The sequence below is a fragment of the Alosa pseudoharengus genome, unplaced genomic scaffold (genome assembly GCF_046254945.1).
Source record: "Alosa pseudoharengus isolate Yale_2024_CS ecotype anadromous, Long Island Sound unplaced genomic scaffold, YU_APseudo_1.1 YU_APseudo_1.1_scf_42, whole genome shotgun sequence".
Classification (NCBI taxonomy): domain Eukaryota; kingdom Metazoa; phylum Chordata; class Actinopteri; order Clupeiformes; family Clupeidae; genus Alosa; species Alosa pseudoharengus.
In genome coordinates, this window is record NW_027468784.1 from 141144 (window position 1) to 157500 (window position 16357).

A 16357-nucleotide genomic window follows, 5' to 3' on the forward strand; every position below is an offset into this window, starting at 1 on the left:
CAACTGAATTTGCATTAACTCAAGTTGTTTTAATTAATATTATGCTGCAAGATTTTTTTTTCAACTACATTTAATTTCCCTGTTTTAGACTTCCTTGCAATATTAAACATTCCCAGTTTATTCCCATCAATTCCCATGGAAAGCTTTGAAAATTCCTGGAATGTTGCACCCTGACGTCAGTTGTTGGTTCAGAACGTGGTTCAGAACGCCCATGTCAGCTGACCACGGCTAAGTGAATCTTGGGTGCATTTCACCGGTGTCGGCCGCAAACAGTTATTATGTGTTAATGCATTTTATTTATTTAATTCACAGCGTAGAGAACAACAACTCAGCCAACAGTCATGACGGTGTAGTGGTTGGTTAGTTAGCGTGGATACGTATAGTTTATACGGCCTGCTCAACTGTGGGTCGCTTTCCGTTTGAATTGCAAATTCCGTAATATGGTCAACTCCTTATTTTATCATTAACCACACCGTTTCAACTAGAAACGCAGAATGCTAAAAACATGGAGCAAGCAAACATGCATGCAGTATTGTAACATCGAGAGTTTTTATGAACAGCAAACTCGTGACAGCAATAAGCTAGGCTAACTCTGATCACCACTTCATGTGATCTCCCATCCAGCTTCTGATCAAAGACATTAGGCCTACTGCTTAAAATTTGACTTGAATCATAAACAACACACGTTACACAGTGAACCACAGACTTCGGAAAACTTCTCCGCTACGAAGCATTTGACAGCTTGTTCTACAGTAGAACTTCTACTGTACCATACAGCTCAATTCCTTACTTTTGACTTGAATCATGAATCAAATGCTCCGAACGTTTCAGTGTTTGACAAAGCCTCTCGCTTTGTCCATCCCTAAATAAAACAACTAATTTTGTGATTAATGTTGTTTATATCTCTTACCCTCGTAGCCTTCTTCCTAATGCACAAAAATGTTCTTCTTCTCTACTTTTGTAGTATACCGCCACCAACTGTACAGGAGTGTGTAATACCATGAACGTTACATTTCTAAGCTTTGCATTAATTCAGAACAAACAAACAAAAGCAAAACAAACAAACAAACATACAAACACAAAATGAACACTTCTATTCGTTCCATTATACAGTATTATTATATTATATGGGCATCCGTTGCCTACTCTTAAAATGGGTGTTGTACACTATCCACGGATGGGTTAAATGCAGAGAACAAATTCCTTGTATATACTTGGCCAATAAACCTGATTTACATTTACATTTGTATTAAGATAAACAAATAAAGCTTTGGTTTTTCTGGATTGCTTTGACCTGCTTAAGGAAACTGGGATCCACTTGGTCTTCATGAACACTTTCTTTGCACAGCAGAAGTCATCTCTTGCGAATGTGTTCACACATTTTTGGGTTCACACATTTCTCACACCCTTTTGCAAAACAGTTAACACAGGTGTCATTCAAAAGCCCCAAACTCTATTGGTTTTCCCGTGCTAAACAAAAGGAAAACATCTTTTCACAGGTACAGATTCGTTGCATAAGTCTGAATCTGAAAGTTTACTGGAGGTCTATTTCGATGAAAGTTGTAGTTCAATGAAATATACAGTATCTTGCTAGGTGTTTGCTGTATGTCTTACATGTCAATGACAGTTACATCTTGGGAGGAATGAATAAATTCTTTATTTATTCAGTACATTTTGTCTTTTCACAGTTTTTTTCTGATACCAAAAAATGAGAAAGTAATGGAACAGACATAGCAAAAATGCTCAATTTGAGAACTAGATTTTGCATTTTGTTGTCCAGTGTGTAATGATTGATTAAAGAGTGTTTTTGGCAACACGTTGTAGTGTTTGAAGGCAAGATTTGCTTTTGCTGCATGTTTTAAGTGTTTTGAGAGAGTAACAGCCTTTTGCAGGTAAAATGTGTCATTTTGTCCAGAGTGCTTTTGTTCAGACACTGGTGTTAACTGTTTTGAGAATGTGATGTCAGAGTTGACACAGGTATCAAAACGATCAAGAAAAACGTCTGGGTTACAGCTGTAACCTCGGTTCCCTGAGTAGGGACCAGACCTATTACTCATGGGACTTGATCGATCGCCAGATGATCCAATCGAAGCTCAGTACTACAATCACGCCGAATGGCAGATGGAAGCGTCAGTCTAGAGCCCGCCCTCTGGCGCTACTATAATACTACTGACGCCCATCCCTCTGTCTTCTTATCAGCAGAGACACAGAGTGCAGACCAGTAATAGGTCTGGTCCCTACTCAGGGAACCGAGGTTACAGCTGTAACCCAGACGTTCCCTATCGCAGGAACTGTGACCTATTACTCATGAGACCGTGTCCAATCACGCACCATCTGTGTCGAGGCAGGAGGTACCATTCGTACGTGTGACAACACAGTATATGACGGCATATATGAGTGCTGGGTCAATAATGGGCTAGGACACCCCGAGTATGGAGATACAGTGTATGGCCATAAAAGGGAAGAGAACAAGTGCCTGTGCATACATTTCAAGTGCCGGTGAAGCTGGCACCGAGTACGGCCTGTGAAACAGACGATTTGGTTACATCCAGCATGTAAAATCGGGCAAATGTGTGGATGGAAGTCCACCCTGCTGCCCTGCAGATATCGTCCACAGACACGCCTTTGTAGAGAGCCCATGAAGATGACACCCCCCGTGTGGAGTGAGCACGTAACCCCACGGGTGGTTCCAGTTCAATGGCCTCCACTATCCAGTGTGCCAGTCTGCTCTTGGAGAGGGCCTTGCCCCGTGAGGCTGACCCATGACACACAAACAGTTGGTCACAGCACCTGAACTCTTTAGTTCTATCCAAGTAGAGGCGCAGTGCGCGTACTGGGCATAGTTTATGCAATGTCTCTTCTTCCACCGAAGCGAAGGGCGGTGGAGAAAAACTCGCCAGCTCAATCACCTGACTCTGGAGAGGAGCTGCAATCACCTTGGGAATAAAAGATGGGTTAGGGCACAGCACCACCTTTTCTCCCCCTGCTGAGAAGCGTAAGCAAGGTGGATGCACCGAAAGTGCATGTATTTCACTTACCCGCTTGGCAGAGGCCAGCGCCACCAAAAGCGCGGTCTTTAGGGAAAGTGTCTTTGTGTCCACTGACTGGAGGGGCTCAAAGGGCGGCTCCGTCAAAGCACGTAGAACTACTGTCAAATCCCATGTCGGGAAGAGAACAGGTCGGGCCACTTTAAGGCCAAGGGGCTGGCACCTCCAATGCCAAAGTGACACGCAGAAATAGCCGCCACATACACCTTTATAGTAGAGGCGGCTTTACCTTGGTCCAATAATTCCTGGAGAAAATTCAGGATCACTATGACCGAGCACTGGAAGGGGTCATGACCCCTGGCAGAGCACCACTGGTCAAAAATACGCCACTTTAAAGTGTAAAGTGCCCGTGTGGAAAACGCCCTAGCACTTTGAATAGTTTTTACCACTGCATCAGACAGGCCTGTCTCGGACAGTTTTACCCTTTCAGCTGCCAGGCTGCTAGTTTCCATAGCGCCGGCCGCGGGTGCCAAATCGTGCCGTGGCCCTGTGTCAGGAGATCCCGACGCAGTGGAATCTCCCATGGTGTGCCCACCGTCAGCCTGCAAAGGTCTGCATACCAAGGCTGGTTGGGCCACCTCGGGGCGACTAGGATGAGTGACTGGTGTTCCTCTCTCACTCTGGCCAGAACATGTGGGAGGAGGGCCACTGGTGGGAAGGCATACAGCTGGCCGACGGGCCAGGGGTGTGCCAGTGCATCCACCCAAATGGGGGGCTGTCCCCTCCCAGGGAAAACCATAGGGGACATTGTGTGTTCTGTCGTGACGCAAACAGGTCGACATCGGCCTTGCCAAAACGCGTCCAAATCTCCTCCACTACCTGAGGGTGTAGTCGCCAGTCCACTGCACGTGGGTTGCCCCTGGACAGAAGATCTGCACCCACATTGATGCGCCCCGGAATATGCACTGCTCGGAGGGAGAGGATATCACTCCTCTCCGTCCATAAAAGAAGACGGACTGCCACCTGAAATAGAGGGCGGGACCGTATCCCTCCCTGTCGGTTGATGTAAGTGAGGGCAGACGTGTTGTCTGTCCTGATAAGCACGTGCAGAAACCGTTGGAGGGCCAACCACACTGTGAGGAGCTCCAAAACGTTTATGTGTCCTTTCTCCATATTGACAGAGCTGTCATGCACCGGGGGGTGACTAACACCCGGCGGTGTCTGTCCCTGCATGGGTGTAGTTTTTGGGAACCGTACCACATTTGGAAATGTCTCATGCGGAGCAGGCCCATAGGCAGTGCTACCGCTGCCGCAGCCATCATGCCAAGTAAAATTTGGCACTGTAGAGATGTCACATGTTTGCCCCGTGTGAACATCTTGACTGCTGTCAGCAACTTCCCCATCCGTTCCTGGGACAAGCGAATGCGCATTTCCCTGGAATTCAGTTCCATCCCCAGAAAAACAGCAGACCGGGCTGGTGTGAGTACACTCTTTGCGTGATTCACAATAAACCCCAGCCTCTCCAAATGGGCCACAGTCATGCCAACATGAAGAGAGGCTTCTGCTTCTGAGCTGGCACACAGTAACCCGTCGTCGAGATACTGGTAAATTCTTACCCCCTGGTGGCGTAACGGCGCTAGCGCGGCTTCGAGGCATCGTGTGAACACATAGGGGGAGAGAGCTAACCCAAAGGGCAGAACTCTGTACTCGTAAGCGTAGAAGTTTCCTGTGTCTGACGTGAATGGGTACGTGAAAGTAGGCAGACTTCAGATCTAGGATTACAAACCAATCGTTTTTGCGAATGCACCCGACTAAACGATGTGGAGTGAGCATTCGAAATTTCCGCGTCATTAAACATTTGTTCAGTGACCTTAGGTCTAGTATTGGGCGCCAGCTTTTGTCTTTTTTGGGAACCAAAAAATATCTGCTGTAAAACCCTTTTGCCATCTCGTGTCTTGGAACCCTTTGTATAGCTCCGCTTTGGAGAAGTGAGGTTATCTCGTCCTGTAGGACGTGCGCTTGAGTGTCTGGGACAGATGACTCTAACACGCTCCTGAAACGCGGGGGAGGGCGTGCAAAATTCAGCAAGTACCCCTTCGTTACCGTTCTCAGGATCCAGGGGCTTACAGAGCATGCACGCCAAGCCTCTGCGTTCTGTGCCAAAGCGGGGAAAATTAGTTTCATGTCCGCTCCCTTTATTGCCGAATGAGGGAGGGACAGAATTTTGGTTTCCCTGTGCAGGGGGCTCGTGAGAGCGGTGGTGCAGGGGGGGCTACTATTCTTGTCTGTGGAGTGGAGGGGGGGCCAAGCTTTATTTGACAAAGCAAACATTTGACTGGGCATGAGATTGGGCAGGTCAAAAGTGTATGTGGGCACATGTTCGGGCATATAGATAGGCGAACTGAGTGTGCTTGTGTACTTACGTTTGGACACATGTGTGGGCAAACTAGATGTGTTTTTGTGCACTTTTCTTTGGCTGTGTCCAGGGAAAGAAAAGGCCTCTTTGGTGGGAGCGGATGGCTGCACTCCCACGTCCCCCTCCTCTTCACTCGCGTCCTAGGGCTGTGTTAGTCGCTCCGTGGAGCTCTGCCTGGAGCGCGGTTGGCGGTTGTCTCGCCTCCTCTGCAGGTTCTGCTGCTGGGGTGGCGGAGCCTGGGGCGTGCGGAACGGCTGCCGGTTCCAGCCCCTGGGGTACTGGGAATTCGGTGGCGGTGCCAGCGATGCCTTCCCAGCTTCCCTCTTTGGTGGTGGCCTGGGACCCTCCGGGTAGCCGAAACGCCGAGCGGGGGGTGGCCCTGTTGAACGTGGCATACAGGCCTGAAGAGCCTCACGGTTCTTCATGTCCGCTTCAAACTTTGCAGTCATCAGCGTGACCGCTTCACCGAAAATCCCACGTGCGTTGACGGGTGCGTCAAGCAAGGGGCTCTTTTCCGCGTCGGAGAGGCGTGAAAGAGAAAGCCACAGGTACCGTTGTGACACAATCAAGGCACCCATGTTACGTCCTATTGCCTGTGCAGCACACCTTGTGAGCCGGAGAGAAAGGTCCGCAGCTTTCCTCAACTCAGTCACCACCTCCGGATCCCCACGCGACTCGGCCAACTCTGTGAGAAGTTTGGACTGGTATCGCTGGAGTAAGGCCTGGGTATTGATAGCGCAAGCCGCTTGACCAGCCGCTAGATAGGCCTTCTCGGTGATCACAGTTTGCTGCTTACCCGCACGGGAGGGCAGCACAGGCTTCTTTCCAATCCTCATGGTTGGAGCCGCGGGGCTTAGGTAGCTAGCTACTGCATCCTCGAATGGCGGGAAACTGAGGTAGCCTAGCTCGTTAGCCTTGTCCACATCCAGAAAGGCATCGAAGCCACGGACCGGGGAGCGGGCCGAAAAAGGGTTACCCCCCAGAATTTTGTCAGTTCCCTGTGAACATCTGGGAAGAGCGGAGTCGGGGCGGGTCCTGAAACAGGCGGCGCACCGAAAAACTCGCCAACCAAAAGAGAAGCCACCCGCGCGGGTATGCCTAGTTTAGCCGCAGCACGTTGGGCTAGCTCGCGTAGCTCCGAAGCTAGCGGCCTGCTAGCCACGTTCTCCTGCATCAATGGTGGATCCTCGCTGGATGCTTCCGTTGGTGCATTCAAATCATCAAAATCCTCGTCGGACTCCATACCGAACACGAAATAGCCTTCAGACTCCGGAGGGAAGTCTCGGGGTAGGACCAGGGGGGGCGTGAAGCCGGCTCTGGGTGCCATGTGCTCTGGGGAGAAGGTATCCTCTGGGGCTAGCGGAGTTAGCAGCTCCATAGACTCTTCCTCTTCCTCTCCCTCTGTTGCCGTCGTGGATGCCGGGTTCGGTTCGGCGACATCCACGGTTGACCGAGTCCAGTGATCAAGGCGTTTCTTGATTCTCACTAGGGGCATGGAGGCGCAGGCCCGACAGGGGTTTTCGTCGTCCTTGAATGCCGCCTACCCAAGCAGTCAAGGCAGCGGCGGTGCTGGTTGTCCCCCTTCGCCCTGGGATGACCGCATTGGTAGAGTCGAGACATGTTAAAGTCGAAACGAAACCGTTGGCACTCAAAGCTAGTGAACTCACCGGGTTTCGCGAGTTAGAAGCCACACGGTAGAAGCTAACTTCTGAAATGCTAAGTACAGTACGAGCTGTTGGACATTCAATCGCGAAGCGATTAAGAAGACAGAGGGATGGGCGTCAGTAGTATTATAGTAGCGCCAGAGGGCGGGCTCTAGACTGACGCTTCCATCTGCCATTCGGCGTGATTGTAGTACTGAGCTTCGATTGGATCATCTGGCGATCGATCAAGTCCCATGAGTAATAGGTCGCAGTTCCTGCGATAGGGAACTGTAACCAACGCTAATTTGAATGAAATGAAGGAATTTGAACTACAAACACTTTAAGATATGGCTAAACTCAACTTCAGTAGTGACTGTGGTTAAAGTCTTGCCAAAGATCCCAAAGGCACACTGCTTGATATAATTAAAAAGCCTTTAATATGATGGGCAACTCAAGTTCAGTAGTGACTGTGGTTAAAGTCTTGCTAAAGATCCCAAAGGCACACTGCTTGATATAATTAAAAAGCCTTTAATATGATGGGCAACTCAAGTTCAGTAGTGACTGTGGTTAAAGTCTTGCCAAAGATCCCAAAGGCACACTGCTTGATATAATTAAAAAGCCTTTAATATGATGGGCTGACTCGTTGCAACTGTCTTCTTTAGAGATCTAAACACTGACTAATTCCCAAGTCCCTATAACACTACTGTCTTCTTCAGAGCCTAAACACTGACTAATTCCCAAGTCCCTATAACAAAGAGGAGGTTCAGGCAATTAGGTAGGACTAAGTGGCAGGTGCATAGACTCCACCTATCAATCAGTTACTGGTGCACCATGTCACACATCAAAACATCATACACACATCAAGTTAAAAACAATACTACTTATGAGGACTACAATAATCACTTCATAAGGGCTACAAAAACGGTTGAACTACAAACACTTTGCAATTGCTTTGTTTTTATTTACAGTAAGCAACGCTAATTTGAATGAAATGAAGGAATTTGAACTACAAACACTTTGCAATTGCTGTGTTTTTATTTATTCAATTTTGCAACGAACGGTTAGTTACTGTAACTATACATCATTAAAAATGGGTGTCTCAACTGTACAGTCAAATGCACCTCATGTTTATGAGCTAATTGTGAAAAATATAAACTACTTATGGGTATTACATGTATCATATTGATTGATAATATTTTAGTCTACAAGCTAAGGAAGTGGCATGTGGAATGTCATGTGGAAAATCACTTGTTTTCAGTATCTATTTTTTGTTTGATTTTGTGTGGGCAAAAAGTGTCTCAACTGTACTCAGTCTACCCTACAAAAGGTGTTTACTGTAGGTCTATTCCAATGAAAGTTCAATGAAATTTGTCTTCCCCAGGTGTTTACTGTAGGTCTTACATGTCAATGACAGTTACATCTTGGGAGGAATGAATAAATTACTTTTTAAGTGAAAGTAAGAGCATAGAGAGGCCAGAGAAAGTTACAGTTGCTTCTGACATAAAGAAGGTGAAACTGGTGCTCTGAATAGCAATTCTGTTGCCTTTCAATGTTTTTCTTACTGACACAGACATGTAACCGCAATAAAATATTTCACCGCAAAACAGACATGCGCTTTCATGGGCAGTTTTCGTAGGCCTACATACGGGAATACCTAATTACTGTAGGCACATTTTACGCTTCTCCTCCCATCTTTTCACATGAAACGTCCACTTTCCCCTGACCCTCCTATGAATGCATATGCATGACACGGAAAAGCACAATTTGCCATTTTCAGCTCCCGAGACAGGCAGTCTGCGCTTTGACCTCAGTGTGGTCTGTTTGTACATACCTCGCCATGTTTTTACACGCATGTTGCGCAACAAATATTTGGTGGAGTATTTTTACAGTGGAGGCACCGCACTATTATTTATTGTCCTTCATTTTAGCCTACTGGTATTCAGGAACCTCAGCCAGCTCACCATTCCAGCGCTGAGAATTCAGGATCCTGTTTGCGTTTTACATAGCCAACTAGATCGGCACGAAACTTGGGCGTTGTAATTGATGACCGACTTAACTTCTCTGAGCATATAGCTTCTATTGCAAAATCATGTCGGTTTATGCTTTACAACATTAGGAAGATCAGACCTTATCTGACACAAGATTCCACACAACTTCTTGTTCAGACCATGGTCATCTCTAAGCTGGACTATTGTAATTCACTATTAGCTGGCTTACCCGCTTGTGTAACAAGATCATTACAGCTAATTCAAAATGCTGGAGCACGCCTGGTCTTCAATCAGCCAAAGAGGACACATGTAACTCCTCTCCTAGTTACTCTCCATTGGCTCCCTATAGTAGGGTCAATGACGGATAAGGTTTTTCAACAGGCCAAATTTAAAATTCTAAAAATAAGAATTTCTGTTTCAATTGTTCAAACATTAAGAATGTTGGGTATATGAAAATCCATATTAAAATTTCAAGTAATGTGATTTTAGTGTTTTTTCATGAGAATGAATTGGTTGCGGCCTTAAAAAATGTCATGTGGTGCGACCATAGATTATCTTGTATTTCCTTAACATGCTTAAAAGTTTGTTTACAAGTTCTTAATAATATGAACTGTTTAGAAACAAAGTATTTACATTTCTTTACTTTTTGTGAATATTGGACTGATATTTTTGTTCTATACTGTCATTGTCACCTTATAAAATACATTTAGAACCCTTATTTTTCCTGTAAGTTTTATAAAACTGATGGAAAAGTTTGAAAAATAGCATTGACTTAAACATACTATATGACTGATTAATAATTTAACCACAGAAATTTTATTTTTCATTTTGAATTTAACAGTTATTGCTATTATTGGTTGCACCACATGATGAGTGGTCGCACCAAATGACTCAAGGATCTCATATTGTTAAAAATATAAGTAGAGAGATCAATAAACTGTTATATTTTCATTTCATGAGGGTAATATAGTGCTTGCAAAGCAAAAAAAAAAACAATTAAATAAAAAATAAAAGTTTTACACAAAGTAAAAGATTTTTAAGTTGCTAATGATGTTGAACATGTCCATATATTGGTAAAGGTATAAAAAGATAAGCTTTGTGAGGGCATTTGAAATATAGAAGGTGATGAAAACAAACACACATAGAAAGAAACAAATAAGTGTAGACAGCTTAAGGGAGAAAAGGAGGAAAAAGCGTGTGAGTGATCGAGGGGATAAACAGAAGAAATTCAGGACGTAAAGTGAATGGGATTTAGCAGATGATTTTAAGAGATGGGGCAGGAGAAGATATTAAGATAGACAAAAGTGCAGGGTTGGATGGAAAGGAAGAGATAATAAAAGATAAAGAAATTAAAAGATAGACAGACAGACAGACTAACAATGGCAGAATGAAAGCTTTTTTGAGTAAAAGAGTGAGACATAGAAGTTAGGCTAACTAGATGGGGAGGCTAGAAGACAGACAGATGATGGATAAAGATAGATAGATAGTATGATAGATAGGTAGTGTGATAGATTAATAGTGTGATAGATAGCATGATTGTGTGATAGATAGTGATCTGTGATTGATAGTGTGTTAGTGGGATAGTTAGCGTGATAGATATATTTTGATAGATACAGCGATGAAGAGAGTAATAGGCCTAGTGTTTAACAGATAGAGATAGAGAGAGAGAGTGAGTGTGTGTCTGTGTGTATGTGTGTGTGTGAGAGAGAGAGAGAGATTGTGTGTATGTGTGTGTGTGTGTGTGTGTGAGAGAGAGAGAGAGAAAGAGAGAGAGAGAAAGTGATACAGAAATGAAATGGGGAAGTTTTCAGAGCAAACAAACTTAAACAAAAAAAGATGATTAAACAAATGTGATGATGTTGCCCAATCATCACTAATAATATAACAAATCAAATAAAAACAATAAAATAATGTGAAACAAAACAAAAATAATGGTAATAAAATCCTATATTACAGTGTTAACGCCCCTCACCGCCACATACATAGTGATAGCCTATTTTTATGATGTTGATAATAAGTGAAATATATCTTTCTTGCTGAACAGAACACAGTGGGAGGGATAAATGATTAATAAATGTACATTTACCAAAGTAAACTTACATGTAAAATGATTTTTATTTACATTTTTGTCATTATAATGTACCAAGAGTAAATGTAAACGTTTTTTTCTGAAATCTTTGAAAATGTACTCTGAATGTATAAAAATTGATTCCATATAACACTAAAATAAATTGCATAGGCATATAAATCCTAAATTAAATGTAAAACCACACAAAAAAGCATTTTGTAATAGTCGCACCACATGATGTTTGGTCGCACCACATGACATTTTCAACTTCAAGATCAAATTTACAGGCACAAAATTGACCACCTACTCATAACAAACTTGATTCCTCTAAAAGGTCACTATTTCATTTCTAATCAAAAAATAAATTTGAACAAATAAATTAATATTCATTGTATTGTTGAGGTCATACCACATGACGTCCAAATTTGGCAACTTCTTGCCAGCTGTTATTTAAGCTATGTTTTTCCAAATATAAGAGATAATTACAAACTTGTTTGCTGCCCCAATGGGTGCCTGGCAAACTAGTTTATGAATGCAACTTAAGATATTTGAATTAATTTTTAAATAAAAGTCTCAAAATGGCAGTTTCTTGATGGTATCACCAGATGATATTTGATTAAGTTGACATCTTCGGACAAAGTTTGTTTGTATAATAGGATGGACATAAAAATAAAAAATGCTGTGTCATTTTCTACAGAGCTACAAAACACTTTTGAAAAAATGCCAGATAGAGCAGAAAGCACATTTGAATAGATTCAGTGTAATTTTAAAGAAGTTTCCCAAACAGCAGTCATGGTCGGACAGTCGCACCACATGATATTTTGATACTTCACATAAGAGAAAAATTAAAAATACCTAAAGATTTTTCAAGAGGTAAAGTGGTTACAAATATGGGAGTGTTCCCACATATATATGGTGTGTCTTCAGGCAGTCAAACCTTTTATAAACTTAAAAAATGCTGTTGGACAGAAAATCTAGACGTCACGTCATTGACCCACTAGCCAGAATTAAATTTAAATCTCTCACTTTGGCCTATAGGACACTAACTAGATCTGCTCCTAGTTATTTTAATTCAATAATCAAGCCTTACATCCCCAACCGCCCACTGCGGTCTTCTGGTGAGCGTATGTTGTGTCGACCAGTCATGAAAACTGGGTCTAATTCCAGACTCTTTTCTTCAGTGGTTCCATGTTTGTGGAATGAACTGCCCAGTGCTCTCCGTTCCTGTGGTAGTTTTGGGTCGTTTAGGGGTCTAAAGACATTCCTATTCAACATATACTTAGTTGTTTAAGCGCTTATGTGTTATGGTTTATATAATGTTGTTTTATTTTAATTGGGCTGTTAATTAATTTGACATTATTGTTTATTATTGATATTCTCCTTAATGTAGTCTTAGCATGTCATTGTTTTTTTATATTATTGATTGAATTGACATTATTGTTTTATTATTGCCTTTCCCCTTTTTTTCCCATTGCTTTTTTATTAGGCTATTGATTGAATTGATATTATTGTGTAGGCTACTATAACTATTCTCCTTACTATATTTGACCTATACATTTTAATCTGTTCCCTGTTCAATTTTAAATTTTATTATGTTGTTTTTGTGGCAGATTCAAAAGGGGAAAGTAGTAGCAGACTACGCCACCTAGGGTATTTGTCACCACTAGGAAATTAGTCACCAATTCACACACCCCCTTCTAATAGGCAACACAGGTTCGACACATGCTAGACAGAGACGTGTTTTTATAAAAATATATCTATTTATTATACAAATGGAGCTACAGAATGAGACATAAAAACAATAGACAGGACAGGGGCTTGATCACTGGTGGACCAGCAGAGGGAGAGAGACAGCTATCGTGCACACAATTTACACTGCACTGCAAACAAGTTATGACACTTCAACACAACTCACACACGAAGTGACGAAAATTCACGTCAGGCACACCAGGTGAAACTAAAGACTGTAACCACCAGTCAAGCCCCCCTGTTTCTAGTGGTACTGAACTGGGACAAACAAATAACACAAAATACAACAGTTGCACAAAAGAAAATAACATCCAGAGACAAAACAGCAGCCCGTTGGTGATGGCAGGCAATGCACCAGGTGGCCAATCTTCAACGATCAAATGTGCCGTCTCTATAAAAATACAAAGATTATAGTTACTCCTTTTACCTATTTGATAAAAAACGGCGAGTAGGTGAGCCTCAGCGTGAAGGAGCTTACCTTCAAGCCACACAGAATAAAATCCTAGGAGGGACCAGCCCTGTCCAAATCACGTCGCCCAGTAGCCGCAACTCCTTACAGAACAGCGATACTTGATGCCACTTGGCTGTACAGCAGCCCATCAGGATGCCAACCAGTCAGCCAAACCAGTGCATTTCCGACAACACCATGATCAGGTCAGGCAGGAAAAGGCAGGAGTGCTCTCACGGGAAGGACCTGCCTGCCAATATATTAGTGAAAGGCTAATGACTGGGCGTGTCTGTCAATCATGATAATCAGTGAGAGACAGACAACAGAGGGCAGGACCTGGGGCCTGTACTACGAAGGGAGCTTAACCTACCCAGATGTAACCCAGGGTTACTTTGTGAAACCGGGGTTGACAAAACCTGGTTATCTTAAGTGGTGTTAATCGGTACTACGACGCTGATTATGAAGTTGATTTGTTGAGCCGGGGTTAACCTCATTGGAGTTTGTGCGCGTTCACATAAAAGGGGCGGGTTGCAGCGCAAATCACCACTTTCAGTGATGACGCGTTCACCTTATTTTACGGATGAGGAATGCAAAATTATTATGACAAGTTATGAGGAATTAAAACCCACTCTACGACAAAAATCAAATACGTCGGCAGTGAACAAAGCAAGGCAAGGCTGTTGGCAACGTATTGCAGATCGGGTAGCCTAAATGCCTAAAAGTAAAGTTTTATTTCCACATGTTCTTCAAATACGGAGGATTAATAGCTTGCGGAATGTATTTAATGAGTTGAAATAATTAAATTGCCTATTTTGAGTTCATAGAAATGCCTACAGATGCAACACAATTTAGAAGTGGGCATATAGATTACAGTAATAAGGATAATTGAATGTTTAAGTAGCCCCCATTGACTGATTTAGTGTATGCCTAATCCTGTGAACATTTCAGATGCAACACCATTGCCAAACGCACAAGGCAGCAGGTGAAAATGAAACACAAACACATTATTCAGAATAGTGGTTTAAATAGTCATGAAAACATGCAGGCCTATATGCTTATAGGTTATAGCCTTCACTTGGCCTCTGTTTTACAGCTAACAAGAAAAAGGTGTCTTTGAACACTACTGTAAGGCACCAGAGTGTTTTACAATAGCAGAGGAGTTGGCCATCGCAAATAATAGTGGAAGGCCGATTATGGAGGGGGTTGAGGGAGGCATTCGGTCGGATTCTGGTGTGGAAATGTGTAGCCTTTATGTGCAGGGTACAGTAATATGACATTCAATTCAATACGTTTGTTAAAATGGTGATTTTAATTTATTAGGCCTAGGCCTACTGTAGGCTATGTCCGATTTATTCTTGCTCAGATGTTCAGCATACTGTAGGCCTATGTCCGATTTATTTTCGGACATAGGCCTACAGTATTCTTGGTCAGATGTTCAGCATCACCACACGAATGTCCACGTACGGGCATTGCTATGAGACGTCTTCCTAGATCATCTGACAAAGATAACGAATTCCCTCGGCTGACAATCTATATCTTCATAGAGAATATCGTCCAGGTAGGCTATATATATTTTTTGGCGGTCTCTAAAACCCCTCGCCCTGCGAGTCCCTCACGATTTGCGCTCCAATGTCGGATCATCCAGGTACGCCGACATGTCTCGGGAGAAATTGTTAGTGGAGGGGTGGTACTTATAAAGGGTGTGGTTAACGGAAACCTCGGGTTAACCAAGAACATAACCTGCTCGGAGCAGGTTTGAGATGCAGCGTAAATTGCCATGGCAGCATACCTCGGTTAAAACCTATCCACCTTTCGTAGTACGGGTTAATCGGGAAGTTACGCCACACGTGATGCAAGTTACACTCGAAGTTACCCAGATAAGCCAGAAACCCCGCTTCGTAGTACAGGCCCCTGCTTACCCTGCTACATTTTGTATTTATGTGTCGCTTTGGACAAAGGCGTCTGCTAAATCCATAACCATAACCATAACATAGTGATATAGTGCCTGATGTGCACACCCGTTAAGAAGAGGTTCCATTCTAATCATTCTAATGTAAACATTCTAATCTGTTCCATTGTTTTACATACTGAGAGTGCCTGGTGTGCACACCCGTTAAGAAGAGGTTCCATTCTAATCATTCTAATGTAAACATTCTAATCTGTTCCATTGTTTTACATACTGAGAGTGCCTGGTGTGCACACCCGTTAAGAAGGGGTTCCATTCTAATGTAAACATTCTAATCTGTTCCCTGTTATGTTTGAAATATGATGTTTTTTTGACCTGTGTGTCGCTTTGGACAAAGGCGTCTGCAAAGTCCCATAACCATAACAAATACGCCTGAAGTGGGCGCAAAAGCATTACTACATCAGTTTCAGGGTGTCTCAGGATGTGAGGCTGCATATGTGGGTGTGTGTGTGTGTGTTGTGTTTTAATGGTGAACACACACGTCCTGTCAGGATGCTGTTGGTTCTGCTGAAGTGCACTGAAGAGGGCACTGCCACTTAGTGCAGGACACTGCTGAATTGAGGGTACTGGACAGAGGGAGGTGTGTGTTAGTGCAGGACACTGCTGAATTGAGGGTACTGGACAGAGGGAGGTGTGTGTTAGTGCAGGACACTGCTGAATTGAGGGTACTGGGGGAGGTGTGTGTTAGTGCAGGACACTGCTGAATTGAGGGTACTGGACAGAGGGAGGTGAGTGTTAGTGCAGGACACTGCTGAATTGAGGGTACTGGGGGAGGTGTGTGTTAGTGCAGGACACTGCTGAATTGAGGGGTGGACAGAGGGAGGTGTGTGTTAGTGCAGGACACTGCTGAATTGAGGGTACTGGACAGAGGGAGGTGTGTGTTAGTGCAGGACACTGCTGAATTGAGGGGTGGACAGAGGGAGGTGTGTGTTAGTGCAGGACACTGCTGAATTGAGGGTACTGGGTGGGCAGAGGGAGGTCTGTGTTAGTGCAGGACACTGCTGAATTGAGGGTACTGGACAGAGGGAGGTGAGTGTTAGTGCAGGACACTGCTGAATTGAGGGTACTGGACAGAGGGAGGTGTGTGTTAGT

The 16357-nt window shown here is 43.7% G+C and overlaps 1 protein-coding gene across 1 annotated transcript in view; it reads right to left on the reverse strand.

The window, feature by feature from the left end:
• LOC143103447 (NACHT, LRR and PYD domains-containing protein 3-like) overlaps window positions 1-16357 on the reverse strand; it is a 136687-nt gene that overhangs the window by 86505 nt on the left and 33825 nt on the right. The gene's annotated exons all lie outside the window — the stretch shown is intronic.